This window comes from Erinaceus europaeus, chromosome 7 (assembly GCF_950295315.1).
Source record: "Erinaceus europaeus chromosome 7, mEriEur2.1, whole genome shotgun sequence".
In the NCBI taxonomy this organism is placed as follows: Eukaryota; Metazoa; Chordata; class Mammalia; order Eulipotyphla; family Erinaceidae; genus Erinaceus; species Erinaceus europaeus.
Window position 1 is genome coordinate 16,995,977 of NC_080168.1, and position 21,327 is coordinate 17,017,303.

The window sequence follows — 21,327 nt, forward strand, 5'->3', positions numbered from 1 at the left end:
ACAAGGACTTGGGTTCAAAGCCCCAGTCCCCACCTACAGAAGGAGATCTTTGCAAGCAGTGAAGCAGTGCTGCATGTGTCTCTCTTTTTCCCTCTCTGTCTCCATCCTCCCATCTCAGTTTATCTCTGTGTCTCTACCCAGTAAATAAGCAAATCAATAAAATATATACAAATAACAAGGACAAAAGTCTTAATTTGAATAAAAATGGAAACAAAAGAACTCTCTTTTGGGATTGATTGGTAGTGACACTCAGCAGAAAGATTTCACTCAAAGTAATTAAATGCAGAGCTGTAACTGTGCATACTTGGTGGGCCATAGTCTAAGGGCAGAAATGATCACAAAGAAAAAATGCTTTGCATGCTAGGTTTTGTTGTTGGTTGTGGCACTGGTGCTTGCTAGGTTGTGTTGCTAGTTGTGGTGTTGAGGTAGCAGTTCTCACACTGCTTTATGCAAATGAGCCACATTGAATGTTCTAGGAACTCATGAAAAAGGAACCTTCTCATAAGTGAAGACAGCTACAGATATGGAAAGAGAAAAGAGGTCTCTGTACCAGGTTTGAATTTATCAGAATGAACTCGATTCAAATATATTCTGTAGCTCTATTCAGTGAGATACAAGAAAAGAAAATCTGTCAGTTAAATTTACTGTGAAAGAGTGTATAGTGACATATATCAAAGGGACATAACTTGGAGAAGTCTCTACTGGCAAAATTAGGGGAAAAATTAAACATCAGAAGAAAAATGAAAGTGTTGGGTCACCCCACAGGGCAGACGTGTCACAGTGTGATTTAAGCCCGCAGTCCCCACCTGCAACAGGGAAGCTTCAAGAGCACTGGAGCAGTCCTGCAGCTGTATCTCCTTCCTTACATTCTCTCATCTTCTATCAACATAAAAGAGAAACTGGGGGTTGGGTGGTAGCCCAGCATGTTAAGTGCACATGGCGTAAAGCACAAGGGCTGGCTTAAGGATTTCAGGTCAAGCCCCTGGCTCCCCACTTGCAGGGGGGTCGCTTCACAGGTGGTAAAGTAGGTCTGTGGGTGTCTGTCTTTCTCTCCCCTCTCTATCTCCCCATCTCTCTCAATTTCTCTCTGTACTATCCAACAACAGCAGCAATGACAATAATAATGATGACAACAAGGGCAACAAAATAGGAAAAACGGCATCCAGGAGCAGCAGATTCATAGTGCTGGCACCAAGCCCCATCAATAACCCTGGAAAAGAGACAGAGAGAGAGAGAGAGAGAGAGAGATAGGAAACTGAAAAATGGTGAAGGAATGGGGAAGTTATGGAGACACTGAGCTGCAGAGATAACCCTGCTGAGCCCAGGTCCTTGCATATGGTAACATGCACTCTACTAGTGGTGCCTCTCCCCCTTCCCCCGGCACAATATTGTTTTCTTGTCTCAGAAACTATTTATATTCACTGATTTCATTAAATATGTCTATATCTCCAGATGTATTTGTTTCCTTTTTTTAAAAAAGGAAAGTCCTATGGACTATGAGGCTGGTGGGATACAATAGAAACTTCTAGGTGAAATGGATCGTTCTAAGTGAGGACTGTGTGATAATTTTGATACTGGTTAAGTAATTGCTCTTCTTTGGGGGTGAACCTTTGAATGGCTCTGGTTTCATTCTGCTTCATCAGGTACCAGGAATGAAGGAAAATATTTTCCAAGGCAACTGCTGAACTAAGAGCTTTAGGATGAAATGTGGTCAGTGTAAGAGTTGTTCATAAGTTTTTCTTCAGTAAAATTTGTTGGGTTGCTGAAGTATTTGATTAATTTCCAGAGTTCTGAGAAAAACAGAGACTGAGAAATTTTGCAGTGTCTTTTTGGTAACTTTTGTGAAGGGAAACATGGAAGTCCTTATTTTATCATTTTGCTAACATCTCTCTCACCCCAAACTTTTCATAGCCTGTCAGGGTCTTCCACTGGCCAAACCCTTAAATATCTAAACCCAAGTGCTAAGGAAACCAGAATAAAGCAGTCGCTGGAGACTGAATGACCCACAGGGACTAGCGCATGACTTAGATGACAGGAAAAAAAAATAGAATAGCAGTGAGTGCTAAACGATTAGCCCATTCCAGAACAGTAATCAAGCTTCAAAATAATATAAATCAGTGGTCAATAAGAACTTAATAGACGCCAGCATTAGAAACCACAGGTTATCTGTGATACTTTCACACAAAAAAAGGAATATAGAAATAAGATTTGGCCAAGCAAAGAACTGTGTGTGAGAATAAGATAGCTCCAGCATCAGCATCCTTATCAACTGCCCAAATCAGAGATTCTTAATTACAACCCGAAGAAGACTTTCCTGCTCATTCATTTGTTTTTAAACCAGAACACTTTTCAGGAAGATGAGGTACATTTTTTTTTTAGTCTACTATCTCTCATTTCAAAAAACACAACCACAGTCTTCGTGGAAGCACACTGTCTTTTTCTTCCAGAGTTTTATGATAGACTTCAAAACTATGTTTCTTTTTGACATCCACCATAGAATAATCCTTTTTGTCCTCAGATGCCCTGAAGATCAGATTGACACTGTCTTATAAAGCAATTCTTCATGGAATTGAAGACTATTATGAAAATGTGTGGGTCCCCCATCAAATATCTTCCTCATAAAACCAGTGCACCTGTGGGTGAAAAGCTTTTTGCTTAGCAGGGGGTGGGGGAAACTTTGATGTGGTCTGCAAATCTATCTGGTTCCAGAAACAGTCACTAAGGTACCACTTATCCAAGCCCTTTAATCTAATCTCCCTGCTGCTAGGATCCCATTGCCTTTCCTCCCATTTCTGAGAAGGCTGATGTGTGCAACAACACTATTATTCAGGGAGTGAGATGCATGCCTTCAGTTTGCATTCTCCAACTGGCCCAAGGTATCTGAGTGGATTCTACTGTTTTGAATTTCATCATCAAATTATGGTTTGATGATATAGTCTCTCTTTGTAAATTTTTATTGTCTTTATTTATTTTTTGGGTAGAGACCGCCAGAAATTGAATGGGAAGGGGGTTATAGAGAAGAAGAGAGACAGAGAGACACCTGTAGCCCTTCTTCACCACTTGTGAAGTTTTCCCCCTGCAGGTGGGGAATAGGGGTCCTTCTGCACTGCAACATGTGCATTCAACCAGGTGTGCCACCTCCCGCTCCCATGTTATAGTTTTTTGATCTATGGGTTTCTAGAATGCCTGTTGAGTTCTTGGATTATCCAAGCACTTTCATTCTGTGCTTACTATATGTGTTTCTGTGAGGCACCTCATGAAGAAACTAGGTTGTAGACAGAACTTTGCAAGAGGAAAATGCTGACTGGATGGAGGTGGATGCCAGAACATGTTGGTGGGGGCAATATTTGATCCTGAGCTTTAGGAAAAAATTGTGAGATTTCTCCATATGCATAATTTCTCCTCCTTTCAGCCATTTTCCTTTGCTCTGGTTTCCTGATCTTTGCCAGTGTTCTGATTTCCTGGAATCTCAACCATGGGCACCCACTTGAATTTATTTTTTTAGTGTTAAATTAATTAAACAACGATACCACTAGACAGAGGCTTTAGTAAGTTACACAAGCAAACTAAAACCTAAGCCTGTAATGGCCTTAAGTTTAAGAAATGATTACCCATTTGTCAACAATTTTACTTTAAACTATGAGCCCTGCTCACCCAATAAAATGATAAAAGAAATAGAAACTTAAGGACAACTAGTTTTAGTCAACTAGACTTTTACAAATAGTACAGCTGCTCAAGATACAATTAAATGATTTCCTTGCTATGCTTCAGTGTCTTCTCAATGAAAACCTTTCCTCAAACTCCAGTTGGTAAAATATCCCTAACCATTTTACTGTTGCTCAATTCTAATTGATTTTTACTTGGATAAACTCTTTAAAAAGGGTACTATGCCTCAGGTCCAGTCTTCACCACACTGCACTGCACTGCACTGCACTGCACTAGATACCTGCGCTAGATGGCCCATCTCATCTTCCTAACCCTAGGAAGAGGTATTGTTGTCCTTCATATCTTGTAAGTGATAAGTCCTGTTCATAAAGCAGAGCTGTGATTTGAGCTCAGGTAGGCTTTTATGACAGCTCCTTTGAATGGAGGTTAATTAGGATTGAACACATCAAGGTTAGAACATCATCGTGGGGACTCAAGAATGTGCCCTCTTTATATGCTATTTCCATACTAGTCCCATAGGTAATCTTGTCTAGCACAAGAATTCCTTTCTTTAATCATGTTTTTGTTTTTCATCCTGAATTTAAAATTACTATTGTGATTTTTTTTCATCTTAGAACTGAATAGATAAGAGAAGCTTAAATCCTTTATCTTTTGATAGTGTATGTTGTTTAGAGACCAGGGAGAAAAAAAAGAACTGTTCTCTTGGAAGCTGTATTTGTAAAAGTCTCAAATATAGTGGATTTTTAATAGGTAGGCAGCTCAAAATAGGGTTCTGGATGAAATGAAGAAACTTAAATAACAGTGATCTTAATGGAAAGGTGGAAAAACACTCTCATGTCCTTCTGTTCTTCTTCATATGTTGTGTGTTGTGGATCTGGAGGGAAAGACAGAATGCCTTGAGGGGAATGGGGTAATCACTAGTTCCAGAAATGGTGCCTATGAGAACTCTGATTTTAATGAAACACCAGGTTGGTGATGTGGTAGGCACGAGTCAGGAAATTCTAAGCTGTGGCTCTCACTGCAGGGAGAACAACTAGCTCATACTTACTTATAAACTGGGCATCTGTGAACAGGCCCAGACCACCTGGCTTCCCTTTCCATTTATGTGAGATTGGGCAAGAAATTAGGGGCAGGAGAGCCAGAAATAAATTATTCTCTGTCTCCCAGATATTGGTGAGGTTCAGGTCTGGACAGAGAAGGGATTATATGCTTGAACTTACCTAAGGTTTTTACAGAGAAATCAAAAGCCAAATTTAGATAATAATTGCTTGCACATTAGTTATGATTCTTCTTTCATCTCCTGCTGACTGATGTCGGTAATTAATTGAGTTGGCTAAAAGCGACCTCAACTTTCACACATTAGATTTGTAGTCTAAAGGTAGATTTCTGAGTTAGCAAAGTGAGCGTGTGAACTTTATATTCTGCAAATCTTCCCATAACCATTCCTATGCATAGGTAATAATGTTTGAGTTTCCATTTCAGGATTTTATTTTCTGCATTTTTTCTCTTTTCCATATGTTTCCCCTGCCCTTTACAAGTAAATACTACTTCCTATATATTAAGGATGTGGCAGAGGAAAAGAGTCACTCAGAGATGCAGAGAAGGGAGAGGTTAGCCACTGGTGAGGACATTGGGATTATGAGAGAGACCCACACTATGATCAGCACGTAGCTGGGGCTAGATCTCAGTTCCTGTTTGTTGACTTTTTCCAAAATGGTGGTCCTGAGTCTCAGGTTGTTGGCAAGAACTAAAGATAAGGCATGGCGCCATCTCTGACCAAAGTTAGAATTTTATTCACTGTGGCAAAATATGAGGGCAAAATAAATATCCCATATTCCCCTATGAAAGCCACTGAAAATAGTTCTTCATTGTGGTTTCTGAGCTGCAAAAAAGGAACGGCTCCAAGTGGTTTATTGCCCATGGTTCAGAAGATGCAGGGGAATTGAATTGTTCCCACCAAGTTGGGTTTTGATGGGTTAAGTGTAAGTGAATCAGGAACATAAGGATTAAATTTCCTTTCCAATACACATGGGTTTTAAGTGAAGGGAAAAAGGTGCTTGAGGCACAAAGCATTTATTTGCCAAACTCTAAACATTCAAAAAGTAGTTCAAGATGTCTCAGTAAATCCAACCAGCCGCATAATCCCCCTTTCCCTGGAGTAATGGTCTACATTTTCACAGATGGACGCATAGAGAATTCTATGGTTCGCCATCTTCCATCATGCAAGTTTTTGATTTTCCAAGTTTCTGGGAGAGATGACTCTAAATTCCCAGGTGACCTAATAATAGAGTTTTTGCCCAATAGTTGATACTTAATTCCTCAATCCATCCCTTCTCACTCAAATAAATATCCTCATGAGGTGAAGAGATTTCCTAGATACCAAGGTCCAAAGTTCCAAGTATTTCCATCAAAAGAAGTTACCTTGTTTCCTGTTTACGTCCAGTAGTGAATTAATGATTATGTGTTGATTTGAGGTGAAAACAACACATAGTGAAACTATAACTCAGTTTCTCTGGAATCTAAACAAATTAGATTGTAGAGGCTCCTGAGGGAGGTAGACTAGGAAATAGGGCTACAATCAGGAAGCTACTGTAAGCATGTGGAAGTGAATAAATTGGTGAGGGTGAGACAGATGAAATCCATGACATTTTTGCTGAGCCTCTTTTCCCTATGGCAGCCAGACAAGAATAGTTTTAGCAATCTGATTTGTGAATTCTGCATTGATGAAAAGTAAAAATAGAGTTTTTTTTTTTTAATAGGAGGGGATGATGGATTACAGTATAGTCTTTAACCCATAGACATAACCCTTATTTCCCTTTGATTGATGTCTAAGTGACACAACTTGATCTTAATGTCCCTTCATGCTGTCCCTATCCTTCCACAGAGTCCTTGGCTTTGATGCAATACACCATACCCAGTCCAGGATGCACTATATTTTTTCTCTTATTGACCTTTATTCTTAATTTCCACCTATGAGTGAGATCATTTGGTATCAGCCTTTGTCTTTCTGGCTTGTTTCATTCAACATGATGCCTTCATGTCTGGCCACAATATCCCAAAGAAGTTGACATTATCATTTTAACAACTGCATAATACTCCAATGTGTATATGTACCACAGATTCCTCAGCCATTCATCTGTCCTTGGGAATCTGGGCTGCTTCCAAACTTAGGTATTACAATACCAACACAGAAATAAAAAATATCACACAAGATTATCTCAACATATGCAGAAAAGTCATCTACAAGACCAACATCACTCCTGGATATAAACATTAAATAGAATGGTAATAGATGGAAAATTCTGCAAACTCATAGAATCCAACATAGAAGCCACTCATAGAAGCCAACATCATACTCAATGGAGAGATACTGAAAACTTCCCCTCTATAGTCAAGCACAAGATAGGAATGCCTACTGTCTCCACTACTATTCAACATAGTCTTGGAAGTTCTAGCCATAGTGATTAGACAAGAAAAAGAGATTAAAAAGATACAGAAGATTGGAAGAGTGGAAGATTGGAAGTCAAACATTCACTATTCACAGATGATATGATAGTATACATAGATAATCCATTAGGAAACTCCTGGAAATCATCAAACTTTATTGCTTCTCTTTTTTTTAAGTTTATTTTATTTGATATAATAGAAAAAAGATGAGGGGGAGATAGAAACGGGGGGGGGGGAAGAGATAGACACCTGCAGCACTGCTTCACTCCTTGTGAAGATTTCCTTCTGCCAGTGGGGGCTGGGGATTTAGCCAGTGGGGGCCGGGGATTTAAACCCAGGCCCTTATACATGGTAATAAGTGCACTTAGCCAAGTGTGTCATCACCACCCAGCCCTGAATTATTGCTTCTTTTTAAGGATGGATTAGATTTTCTTAGATCAGACTTGGTGCACTGCAAGCAAGACCCTGACTGCATTTGGATCTATTGTGGTCATACTTGGCCACCCACTATCATGCTGGCAGGCTCAGCTATGGAGTAGATATAGGGGACGCTGAAGGAGAGAGAAGATGATTCCAAGTTAGTAACCTACTACTGGCTAGATTGAAGTATTATTGCTGAAGATGCAGACAGGATTACTGATGTAGTGACAGACAAAGGTGATCTGGAGTGGTGCTCTAGTTTCCTCCCTTTCACTTGCTAATATTTAGGATCGCTTCATCTACTTAAATGATTATGATTATATATGTTTTGTAAACAGGTGCCAGTTATACATGGAACTCTATAATAAAAGTGCAACACCAATATTGCTCTACTATTTCACTCAGGATTGAATAACTAAATACTTTCAAGTCTCAGAGGTGACCCTGGTATGTGCAGTTGGTGACTGGCACTCAAGAGTTTCTTGACTATGTACACACTTCCACTTTTTTGTGTGTGACACATATTCTGTGGTGACATTGGAGAATAATGAGTCTTTGGAGAAAAGCAAAAGTCAGAGGACTTTCAGTCCTTTTGTTGCTCAGTGACTTGATTCTTTCAACACCTGATTTTTATATTGTATTCCAGTTCTTCTATTATCTAGCTATGTGGATATAGATAGATCACATAGCTACAGAGAACTCAGCTTCCTGGTATATAGTGAAAGAATTGAGTGGTGTCATGGGCCTTTGACATTGACATTCATGTCTACTGGGCCTTCCTGAGTTCCTGCTCATTGTACATCTTGGAGTTTCTGGAACATCCGAGGCAACAGGCTTGTTCAAGAGCACAGACTTGTTCCTGGGGTAACTGGGCAGAAAGTGAGTTGGGGAAGCCCAGCTCTGATCTCACGACTGCTCTTTGTTGATTTTTCCATTCTCCAAATGCCTATTGTGCATCTATCTACACTCAGAGATCCTCCTCATCTGTTACCATTCAGCCACATCTCAAAAATTATCAGCACATATTGAAAATGTGCCTTCTCTCTGGAGCACTGACTTTTCTAAGAAGTAAAAGTTGAAGACTTTCTTAAGAAATAAATGACTTAGGGGGCCAGGGGATGGCACACCAGGTTATGTGCACATAGTATGAGGCACAAGGACTTGTTCAAGGATCCTAGTTGGAGCCCAGGGCTCCCTACCTGCAGGGGAGTTGTTTCACAAGTGATGAAGCAGGTTTGCAGGTATCTCTCTGTCTCTCTTCCTATCTCCCCCTTTCAATTTCTCTCTCCTATCCAATAAAATGAAAAACTGGCTGCTAGGAGCAGTGGCTTTATAGTGCTGGCACCAAGCCCCAGTGATAACCCTGGAGGCAAGAAAGAGAGAGAGAGAGAGAGAGAGAGAGAGAGAGAGAGAGAGAGGGAAAGGAAGGAAGAAAGAAAAGGAAAGAAAAGAAAAGGAAAGGAAAGGAAAGGAAAGAAAAGAAGAGGAGAGGAAAGGAAAGGAAAGAAAAGAAAAGAAAAGAAAAGAAAAGAAAAGAAAAGAAAAGAAAAGAAAAGAAAAGAAAAGCAGTCAGTGCACCACCTGCCCGGCTCCTGTAACTGAGTTCTTCAAATGATAGTTTCCCTGTCTGCTAGTAAAGACATCCACTCCATGGGTAGGTAACATTCTAAGAATAGATAAGGACAATGTCAGTGGCATGGAGTGCTCTCTCTACTTACTGTCAGAAGCTATAGTTTGCCTCTGCACCAGGTTAGGGCAGAAAGGCTATTGGTCAGAGCATTCTTAGTCCTGTCTAACACAAGTTCAGCCAGCTATAGGCAAAGACCCTGTCATTCATTCAACTCTTAGGACCCAAAGACAAAGCCATGGCTGAATGGCTCCAGGTCTCCTCCCTGTATTCAAATTTAGCAGACACAGGAGAAAGGTTTCAACTCTCTGTTTGGGTGAGACTGGGTGACTCATAGAGTCTAAGAGCCCCAAATTGTCTGCACCCTCACTCCTTTCCCACTCATGAGCAGCACTGAGTGAGATGATGAGGTTTACTGGTTTAAATTACAGCTCTGTCTACAGCCCCACTAGCATCCTGGAGGTACCCATGGGGAAGTGAGGGCTCTGAGCTCCAACATGGGGATAAAATCTGCCTTTCAGCAGCTCTGAGCATCTAGACAATGCCCCCGTGCACGCACAACTGGTCTGAGACAGAGATCCCCCAGGGACCAATCCAAATAGCTAAGTGTTTGCTCATAAATAGGAGGACTAGGTAGCAAGCAGAGCAACCACAGTTAATGTGGCCAGTGGTCCCTATAGACCAAACCTCACTGTAGAGCTGCTGCAGGGCTGCTGAGTCTCTAGGAGTGAGGGTGATTCCACTGTGTGCCAGCTTGTGTCCAGGTACCTCCCCTCCATAACGACCTCCCACCCGCCCCCAGCCCCACCCCAAACTCCCCCGCCATCCTCCCCATCCACAGTGTTGAAGCTATTAGGTAGGACTTTGGCAGAATGATTCATGCCTCAATAAATTCAATTTCAACAAAACATAATTATGGTGAGTCACCTAATCGCAGCTGTAATCATGACTCGCCCCTCCAGAAGTCAAAACAGTTGAGGGCATTCAGTCAGGGCGTCTGTTCCCTCATTAGAACCCACAGCTTCCATCTTTTGCCAGGCTGCTGTTATTCCAGATTCCAGTTCCTCTAGGTATAGATAGTCCAGGCTGAAAGGTGCTATGCGTAGTGAATACCCTTGTGTGCACGAGTTAGCCTGAAATGAGTTAAAATATCCATGAGATTCTGGCCTTATCCCTCTATTCTTCAGTATTTTATTTTTGTAGTTATTGTTCCTATATCTTTTTTTAACCTATGTACTATATTTGTATGTATTTTTTTAAAATTTATTTTTATTTATTTATTTTTGCCTACAGGGTTATTGCTGAGGCTTAGTGCCTCCACTACGAATCCACTCTTCCTAGAAGCCATTTTTCCCATTTTGTTGCCCTTGTTGTTGTCCTTATTGTTATTGTTGGATAGGACAGAAAGAAATTGAGGGAGGAGGGGAAGACAGAGGGGGAGAGAAAGACAGACACCTGCAGACCTGTGAAGCGACCCCCCTGTGGGTGGGGAGCCAGGTGCTTGAACCAAGATCCTTAGGCTGGTCCCTGCGCTTCACAGCATGTGTGCTTAACCTGCTGTGCTACTGCCTGGCCCCTCTCTGTATGTATTCTTAAAATTATAAAGCATTGCTTTAATATTCTAAGTGTTGAATAAATGATGTCATCTGGAGATCTACGGCCCCTTTTCTCATTCTTTCTTTCTTTTTTTTTTTTTTTTTTGCTTAAATGTTTAGGATTTATTCATATTGAACACTTATCTCTAATTTTCTCTTCTTACCTGCTTTTTTAGAAGTAGTTACAGGAGTAAGTCAAAATGTTTTTCTTTTTTTTTTTTTTTTTGTTGTTGTTGTTGTTGATTTTCTCCTTTTTAAAAGTCAACTTACTTGCTTCTCGATTTGATAAGGACAGGAATAAATGTTGGGGCGGGGGGAAGGGAGACATTTGCAACACTACTTCACCATTTATGAAGCTTTCTCCATGCAGATGGGTATTGGGTTCTTGAACCTGGGTCCTTGTGCATGGTGACATGTGTGCTATATTATGTATGTCACAGCCTGGGTGCTATAGATTCTCTTCTTAATGTGCAATTAGATTATTGCAACGTTTTCGGCTACAAATAATATTTGCATGAGAATCCTTACATATGTTTTGACTATACACACAAGTGCGTTTCCTGAGGTGCTTACCTAGAACTGCAAATTCTGAGTCACTGAATAGCTACTATGTCAATTTTACTAAAGTTTGATAAATTGCCTAGGAAGTGTTTGCACAGATTCTTATGTTCACCAGAAGTTGTTCCTGTTTTTTTTTTTTTTTTGCTTTATCAGTTGTTTTCCAATATCAAGAACTCTCAATATTGTCTAGCTCTTAATTTTTGCCTATTTGGCAAAGGCTTTCTCATGTAGTCTTGCTTTACTTTTCCCTATTTATTTTGCCTTTTCCCCCCTGTAGCACTAGGGACTATTTGATTCACCTTTTCTTTTTCTTTTGTGAACTGCCTGTTCACATGCTTATCTATCTTGTCTATTCCCTGTGGTAGGTGGCACAGAGAGGATGTCCACAATACACGAGATTTAGTTATACCCCCCACCTCTGGTAAGTCTAAGAGTGACAATTTAGTTTTTCAAAGAAATAGCTTTTGATTCTGTTAATTTTCTCTATAAACATATGAATTTTACAGGTTTCTATTTTTGTCTTTATTTGACTCCTACTTACTTAGGGTTTACTTTACTCTTTTAGAGCATGAGCAAGTAGATTAGCAATTGTTTTCAGTACTCTTTGGCATTCAGAGCTGTATTTTCCTCTAAACCTCACTTCAGCTGATCTTACAAGCATTCATACTGTATGTCTTCAGTATTCAGTTCAAAATATTTTATACTTTTCCTTGTGATTTTGTCTTGAACTCATAAATAATTTCTTTTTTCATATTTATTTATTTTCCCTTTTGTTGCCCTTGTTTTTTTACTGTAGTAGTAGTTATTATTATTTTTTAATTAATTTATTTATTTAAGAAAGGAGACATTAACAAAATCATAGGATAGGGCAGGGTACAACTCCACAGGATTCCCGCCACCCAATCTCCATATCCTATCCCCTCCCCAATAGCTTTCCCATTCTCTATCCCTCTGGGAGCATGGGCCCAGGGTCCTGTGGGTTGCAGAAGGTGGGAGGTCTGGCTTCTGTAATTATTATTGTTGTTGTTACTGGGTTGTCATTGTAAGATAGGACAGAGAAAAATGGAGAGAGGAGGGGAAGACAGAGAGGGGGAGAGAAAGATAGGCATAGGCAGACCTGCTCCCCCGCTGGTGGGAAGCCAGGGGCATGAACCAGGATCCTTATGCTGGTTCTTGAGCTTTGTGCCACGTGTACTTAACCCTTTGCACTACAAATAATTTCTAAGTATGTCACTTAATTTCCCAATAATTATGTTTTTCCAGATTAATTTTGTTCTTTTCATAGAACACACGGTATAGTTTCAGTTCTTTTGAACTTATTTTATGGTATAATAAATCTCTCTTGGTAAATGTAGCATGTGTACTTAAAAAGAATGTGTGATTTGCAGTTGTTGGATAGGTTTTTATAAAATTGAGACAGAATATTTCTAGTTGTTCTACCACTGTGAGAGTTTGGGGTTTGAGAGAGAATGAGAGAAAGAGAGATAGAGAGATAGAGATAGACAGACAGACAGACAGACAGACAGACAGACAGACAGACAGACTCGGCAGCTGCACCGGCACAGGTCAACTTATCTGGTCTTCTCTTGCCTCGCTATGCTTTCCTCCACAGCCATGTCCTACAAACCCGATATGGCTGAGATTGAGAAATTCGCTAAGTCGAAATTGAAGAAGACAGAAATGCAAGAGAAAAGGTCCTGCCTTCAAAAGAAATGATTGAACAGGAGAAGCAAGCCAGTGAATCATAATGAGGCAGGCATTGCCAATATGCACACTGTACATTCCACAAGCATTGCCTTCTTATTTTACTTCTTTTAGCTATTTAACTTTGTAAGATGCAAAGAGGTTGGATCAAGTTTAAATGACTGTGCTGCTCCTTTTCACATTCAAGAACTACTGACAACGATGGCTGAACCTGCCTCTCCTGCCCCTTGGCTGGCAGGGAAGGGAAAGAACTTGCATGTTGGTGAAGGAAGAAGCTGGGTGAGAGACAGTGAAATCTAGAGTCAAAATCCAGTTGGTGTAAGGTGGCCTGCAGGCTAGAAAATGCAGTTATATAAGAGTGCCATTTTTTTTTTTGTTCAATGATTTTAATTATTGGAATGCAAATAAAAAGTTTTAAAACCTGAAAAAAAGATAGAGTTGGGATAAAGATATATTAAACTCTACTGTGATTTTGAAATAGTCTTTTTATCCAAGTCATTGATTCAAAAGACTCTCTTACTACCTGAAAACACATTTATAATAGTTATCTTCCTAGGGAATCTGTTTTTTTTTTTTTTTATTTATTTTTTTTTTTTTATTTAAGAAAGGATTAATTAACAAAACCATAGGGTAGGAGGGGTACAACTCCACACAATTCCCACCGCCCAATCTCCATATCCCACCCCCTCCCCCAATAGCTTTCCCATTCTCTATCCCTCTGGTAGCATGGACCCAGGGTCATTGAGGGTTGCAGAAGGTAGAAGGTCTGGCTTCTGTAATTGCTTCCTCGCTGAACATGGGCGTTGACTGGTCGGTCCATACTCCCAGTCTGCCTCTCTCTTTCCCTAGTAGGATGGGTCTCTGGGGAAGCTGAGCTCCAGGACACATTGGTGGTGTCTTCAATCCAGGGAAGTCTGGCCGGCATCCTGATGATACCTGGAACCTGGTGATGCAAACTCTAGTATACTTCTGCTTTCTTACTTTGGTGCCATATTCCAAACTCAGTCAATTTCTGCTTTGCGTTTCTACTTCTTTTTTTTTTTTTTTTACATGCATAACATTCCCCAGATTCCCATTTAGCAATAAAACCCCCACTATTTCATTCATCATTTTTCATGGACCTGTATTCTCCCCACCCACCCACCCACCCCAGAGTCTTTTACTTTGGTGTAATACTCCAATTCCATTTCAGGTTCGACTTGTATTTTCTTTTCTAATCTTGTTTTTCAACTTCGGCCTGAGAGTGAGATCATCCCATATTCATCCTTCTGTTTCTGACTTATTTCACTCAACATGATTTTTTCAAGGTCCATCCAAGATCGGCTGAAAACGGTGAAGTCACCATTTTTTACAGCTGAGTAGTATTCCATTGTGTATATATACCACAACTTGCTCTGAATGACTCTGAAAATGTCCAATAGTTCTAGGTTATCTATCTCTTCATTTAGCTCCCTTATGTCTTTACTGATTTTCTTCCTGGATGATCTGTCAAGTTGAGATAGTGGGGTGTTGAAGTCCCCTACTATGATTGTGTTACTGTTAATATATTGCTGTAGCTCTTTCAGTAGAAGTTTGATGTATTTAGATGGCTTCTCATTGGGTGCATAGATATTAATAATTGTTAAGTCCTCTTGATTGACTGATCCTCTGAGCATTAAGTAGTGTCCATTCCTATCTTTTTTAATCTTATGTATTTTAAAGTCTATCATGTCAGATATGAGAATAGCTGTTTCTGCCCTTTTTTGTGGGCCATTGGCTTGAATGATAGTTTTCCATCCTTTCACTTTAAGTCTGTGTTTGTCTTGTTGCGTTAGGTGAGTTTCCTGTAGACAACATATTGTTGGGTTGTGTTTTCTGATCCATCTTCCTACTCTGTGTCTTTTAATAGGTGAATTCAGGCCATTCACATTTATTGATATCAAAGATTGAAGATATTTTAACGCCATTCTTGTAGAGTTTTAGAGTGTTTTGATATATGTTCTATTTGTGGTGGTCTGGTTGTTTATAGGAAACCTTTCAGAACTTCTTTCAAGGCAGGCTTGGTGATGGTTGCTTCCTTCAACTGTTGCTTGTCTGAGAAGGTTTTGATGCTTCCATCTAGTCTGAATGACAGTCTAGCAGGATATAGTATTCTTGGCTGAAAGCCTTTCTCATTGAGCACTCGATAGATATCTTGCCATTCTCTTCTGGCCTGTAGTGTTTGTATGGAGAAGTCTGCTGCTAATCTTATGGGTTTTCCTTTGTAGGTGACTCTTTGTTTTTCTCTTGCAGCCTTGAGGATCCTTTCTTTATCCTTATTCCTTTCCAATCTAAGTATGACATGTCTTGGTGTCTTTAGGTCTGGGTTAATTCTGTTTGGGACCCTCTGGGCTTCTTGAATCTTTATGTCTTTGGTGTTGTCTAGACTAGAGAAATTTTCAGCTATTATGGCCTGGAGAATGCTTTCTTCCTCCCCTTCTCTTTCTTCCTCTGGTAAGCCAATAATGCGTATATTGTTTCTTTTGAAGTCATCCCATAGGACTCTGTTGTTGTTTTCAGCATCTCTTAATCTCTTTTTGAGATCTCTTACTTCTTCTTTAGTTGTCTCTAATTCATCCTCAATCTTGCTGATTCTGTCTTCAGCCTCATTGATTCTATTCTCTCTGCCCTCTACTGCTTTCTGGAGTTCATCTATTTTGTTGCCCTGCTCTGATACTGTTTTAGCTTGTTCAGCTAGTTGCCTTCTTAGCTCAGCAATTTCAGCTTTCAGCTCTCTAACAACCATGAGATAATTAGAATTTTCTTCCATATTCTCATTTGTTGTTCTTGCAGTTCTGATTACAATTTTTTCAAATTCTTTACTCACTCCTGTTATTATTTCCTTAGCTAATGTTTGGATGTTGAACTCGTTGTTTTGTGCTTTGCCCTCTGGAGGACTTTTAGCTGGACTCTTGTCCTGGTTCGAGTCTCCATTATTTTTTCTTGTTGTTTTAACCATTTTATATAAGTTAAGAGGTTTTTCAATCCCTGAGTTGGAGTTCAGTGGTGTAAAAGCCTTTTTTTTTTTTCCCCTGTGGGCTATGGTAGCCTGAGGGCTTTTAAACTATCAATAGGCTTCTTGGCTTAATCAATGACTCCTGACCAAGAGATAAAGCAGGGTGTGGCAGAGATAATTCAGTGGTTATGCAAAGAGACTTTCACAGACCTTCAGCTATGCCACCGAGGTATAGGTCTTCTCCTGAGTTTCCCGGTTAGATCTCTGTGCCCTGGTGTCCCTCCCTGTTGCTGCTCCAGATTCTGAGGGTAGTAGCAATGGAGACTCAGAGTTGTACTTGGTGAGTCTCTGGGGAGTCCTTTCCTCCCTTCAGCTGTCCCCTTGTTGGTGGAGCAGACTGGAGGTGGTGTCTCCACTGACAAACTGTCGAACTGTTAGCAGTCACTTAATCTCTCCTTAGGCCCCTCTCTCCTCTCTGTCACCAGCCACGCGTGTTTGTACTCACGGGTGATTTACTGGGTTTCTGTGGTCATTCTAGTCCTGTCTTGTTTCGGTCCGGGTGGTCTCCTTTGGTATTCCTAGTTGATCCGGGAGAGGAGAGGAGAGGAGAGAAAGCGATCTCGGGAATCTGTTTTAATTTAAAATGCATGTGCACACGTGTGTGTGTGTGTGTGTGTGTGTGTGTGTGTGTGTTTGTGAGAGAGAGAGAGAGAGAGAGAGAGAGAGAGCGCCCAGCCCAGAGTGCCACTTAGGATCAAACATGGGACCTCATGCATATCACTCTTTTGCTTTTACCTGCTCCTGCTGCTACACAACCTCCTTGATTCTGAGAAATGTCCCTTTAAAACAATTTATAATTACGTATAAGTTTTGTTGTCAGTTCTATTTTTAATAGAATTATTCCAGTCTTCTTATACCTGCTGTATTCATGGCATATCATTTCATCCATTTACTTTAAAATTATGTGTCTTAAAGTGTATCCGAGGGAATCAGGTGGTAGTGCAGCAGGTTAAGCGCACATGGCGCAAAGCGCAAGGACCAGAGTAAGGATCCTGGTTCATGCCCCCTGCTCCCCACCTGCAGGGGAGTCGCTTCACAAGTGGTGAAGCAGGTCTGCAGGTGTCTATCTTTCTCTCCCCTTCTCTGTCTTCCCTCCTCTCTCCATTTCTCTCTGTCCTAGCCAACAACAATGACATCAATAACAACAATAAAAAAGGGCCACAAAATGGAATAAATAAATATTAAAAGAAAAAAATTTAAAATAGTGTATCAGAGGTAGTATACTTGAATCTTGCTTTTTCCTTTTTTCAGAATATATCTGGACATCTCTTTTTTAAAATGCTTATACCATCAGTGTTTAATGTAATCTGTGGTACAATTTATGTCTGCTGTTTTGTTATATTAATATACATATATAGTTGCTCTGTTCTCCTTTTTCTGCCTTCTTTTGGATTGCTTGAATACTTTTTAGTGTCCTAGTTCATATGTTGACTTAGAACTATTATAGAATGTTATATGTTAATGATCATTTTATGTATTTTTCAAACATATAAACCCACAGTCTACTATGTAACTTCTTATATAAACCACAGAAACCAACAATCATATAGATCCCTTTACAGTACTTCATTCATTACTTAACAGTATATGTAGCATTTATATATATTTGGACAGCCAATATATATTTTTGAATATATATGTTTGAGAGAGAGAGAGAAATAAATGAAGAGGGGAAGAGAGGAGGGAGAGGGGAGGGAGGTACAGAGGAAGAGACAGAGAACATTGTTTCACCACTTGTTAAACTTCCTCCCTGCATGTGGGGATCAGGGATTTGAACCTGGGCCCTTGGACATGATAACATGTGCACCCTACTAGGTGTGCGACTGCCTGGCCACCCAAATATTTACATATTTTTTATTTTAAGCAATTATGTATATTTCAGAGAGCTTAAGGGGGGAAGCATGTCTTTTATTTACCCTTGTGTGTCACATAAGCTTGGGTAATCTTCACCACTGTTCTCACTATTCGTTCAGACTTGGGTGCTGCTGTGATGGCATTTTGTAGGTAGAATTCAAGTCCCTAAGTATAATCAGGTGGCTAAAAATTAGTGAAAAGGGAATTGCTCTTTTTTGAAAATTTACACCAAGGTAGTCATTTCCTGAGATTCTAGACTTTTTTTTTTTTTTATCACCCCTGCATCATTACCCTTCTTACACTCTATAATTCTATAATTGTATGAGTCCATGCTCTCTCTTTCAAATTTTTTATCAGGGGGATTAATGTCTTACATTAGACAGTAAATATAATAGTTTGTACAAGCATAAAAGTTTTCAGTTTTCCACATAACAATACAACTCCCACTAGGTCCTCTCCAATCCTGTTGCAGGACCTGTACTCTCCCTGCCATCTACCCCAGAGTCTTTTACTTTGGTGCAATACACCAACTCCAGTTCAGGTTCTACTTGTGTTTTCTCTTCTGATCTTGTTTTTCAAATTCTGCCTGAGAGTGAGATCATCCCATATTCATCCTTCTGTTTCTGACTTATTTCACTTAACATGAATTTTTCAAGGTCCATCCAAGATCGGCTGAAAATGGTGAAGTCACCATTTTTTATAGCTGAGTAATATTCCATAGTACATATAGACCACAACTTGCTCAGCCACTCATCTGTTGTTGGACACCTGGGTTGCTTCCAGGTTTTGGCTATTACAAATTGTGCTGCTAAGAACATATGTGTACACAGATCTTTTTGGATGGGTGTGTTGGGTTCCTTAGGATATATCTCCAGGAGAAGAATTGCAGAACCATAGGGTAAGTCCATTTCTAGACTTGGAGCATTTTTTCATGTGTTTCTCAGCCTTTTGGATCTCTTCTGTGGTGAATATTCTGTCCATGTCCTCTCCCCATTTTTGGATAGGGTCATTTGTTTTCTTGTTGTTGAGTTTGGCAAGCTCTTTATATACTTTGATTATTAGCCTCTTGTTTGATATATGGCATGTACAAATCTTCCATTCTGTGAAGAGTCTCTTGGTTTGGGTAGTGGTTTCTTTTGCTGTGCAGAAGCTTGGTAATTTGATGTAGTCCCATGGGTTTATACTTGCCTTAGTCTTCTTTGTAATTGGATTTATTTCATTGAAGATGTCTTTAAATTTTATGTGGAAAAGAGTTCTGCGTATATTTTCCTCTAAGTATCCGATAGTTTCTGGTCTAACATCCAAGTCCTTGATCTACTTTTGTATTTGGTGAAATATAGTGGTTCAGTTTCATTCTTCTGCATGCTTCAATCCATTTTTTCCAATACCATTTGTTGAACAGACTCTGCTTTCCCCATTCAATAGTCTGGACCCCTTTGTCAAAGATTAGATGTCCATAGGTGTGGGGGCTCACTTCTGGGCTCTCAATTCTATTCTTCTCGTCAGTGTGTCTACTCATGTTGCAGTACCAAGCAATTTTGATGACAATGGCCCTATAATACCATTTGAGATCTGGGAGTGTGATGCCTCCAGTTCTGTTCTTTCTTCTCAAGATTGTTTTGGCAACTCTAGGTCTTTTCTGGTTCCAGATAAACATTTTTAGCATTTGTTCTATTCTCCTAAAAAATATGGTTGGGATCTTGATGGGGATAGCATTCAATTTGTATATGGCTCTGGGTTAGTATATTCATTTTAATGATGTTAATTCTTCCAACCCATGAACATGGAATATCTTTCCACTTCTTTGTGTCTCTTTTCAATTTCCTTAAATAGTGACTCATAATTTTCAGTATACAAGTCTTTCATTTCTTTGGTTAGGTTTATTCCTAGATATTTTACTGTTTTTGTTGCTATGGTAAAAGGAATTGATTTCCGGATTTCATCTTCTTCAAACTTAGTATTTGCATAAAGAAATGCCACTGAGTTTTGAATCTCTCTCTCTTTTTTAAAGAATTTTATTACCCATATGTCTGCATATCATCTGTATGATATCTACCTTCATTTTACTTCCGTTGTCAAAGAATATTTTCACTGGCTATTAAATTTTGTATTAAAAGTGTTTTTAATTTTTTTTCCTTTTAAGCATTTTAAAGTTGTTTCACTTGCTTCCCACTTATATCTGTGGTATCAGATGAGAAATTGATTGTTATTAGAATTATTGTTTCTCTGTATATGTGTCATTTTACTATAACTTTCTTAAAATTTTAACACTTATAATTTTTATCAGTTTTACTATATTTGTAGGGAGGGTCTCTTGAGTCTATCAGATTTATTGTTAGTATGAATTGTTTACACTTGTTTTTATCCAAATTTGAGAAGACTTTTTTAATTCACTTTTCCCTTAAATATTTCCTTTATCATAGTAGGCTTCTCATTTATCTTCTCCATTACACATATATGCTAGATCTTTTAATGATTTTGTTTCTTTTGCTTATTAATACTTAAAACTCTTTATATACTCTAGATATTAATATTTTATTAATAGGTAACTGCTAGTTTGTGACTTTTCAGTTCTTAATAGTATCTTTTGTTATGTTTTTTATTTCAATTTAAGTTTATTTATCAATTATCTATTAATTTTTATTTCTTATTTCAATTGTTGCTTTCAAAATTTTGCATGTATGGATTAAAAAATCCTTCCTATTCCAAATTGTTAAAATTATGCTATGTTTTCTTTTTTTTCTTCCACCATGGTTATCTCTGGGGCTCAGAGCTAGCACAAGAATCCACTGCTCCCAGCTGTTATCTTGTCCTTTTTTTTCTCATGATACCCATAATTATTTTTTATTAAAAATGTATTTCTCAATCTTACATAATAATTTTTATAGTCAACATCTGGTAGTAAATATACAAATTTTCCAACTGGAAGAAATCTAGAGAGTATAATCATCATTGACAGCACAAATAAATAGTGCAAACAGATTTTTAAGATGATATATATATATATATAATGATTTTTGCTCTATGGGACATAACACACAGTGATACATACACCAGCATTTAAATTTTTAACATACTCAGAGGTTCAGAATATTAAATATATATAAGATACAGCAATAATTTCAGTCAAATAGACATTTTAAATGTTCTTCCTGGATTCCTACTACTTAAGTTCTTCATTTCCCTCATTTCAGGATTAAATTATTATGTAAATCTTTCTGTATGGTCATGTCATACAAAACCAAGTGTTTCAGAAGCAACAATAGGCTCTTGAAAGCACAAGGATATGCTAAGGGAATCTGTAAAATGTTTCCTTGACTATACATATTTATTGGATTCTGATGAAGCTGTAAGAGCTATAACTTATTGCATTCAAATGAGAAAATGGGGAAAGAAAAATCCCTATTGTGAAGATCCAG

At 39.0% G+C, this 21,327-nt stretch overlaps 1 long non-coding RNA gene and 1 pseudogene across 1 annotated transcript in view; both read left to right on the forward strand.

The window, feature by feature from the left end:
- LOC132539390 (uncharacterized) overlaps positions 1-21,327 on the forward strand; it is a 363,563-nt gene that overhangs the window by 192,421 nt on the left and 149,815 nt on the right. The window lies entirely within an intron of this gene.
- On the forward strand, positions 12,911-13,235 carry LOC103110805 (thymosin beta-4-like; annotated as a pseudogene).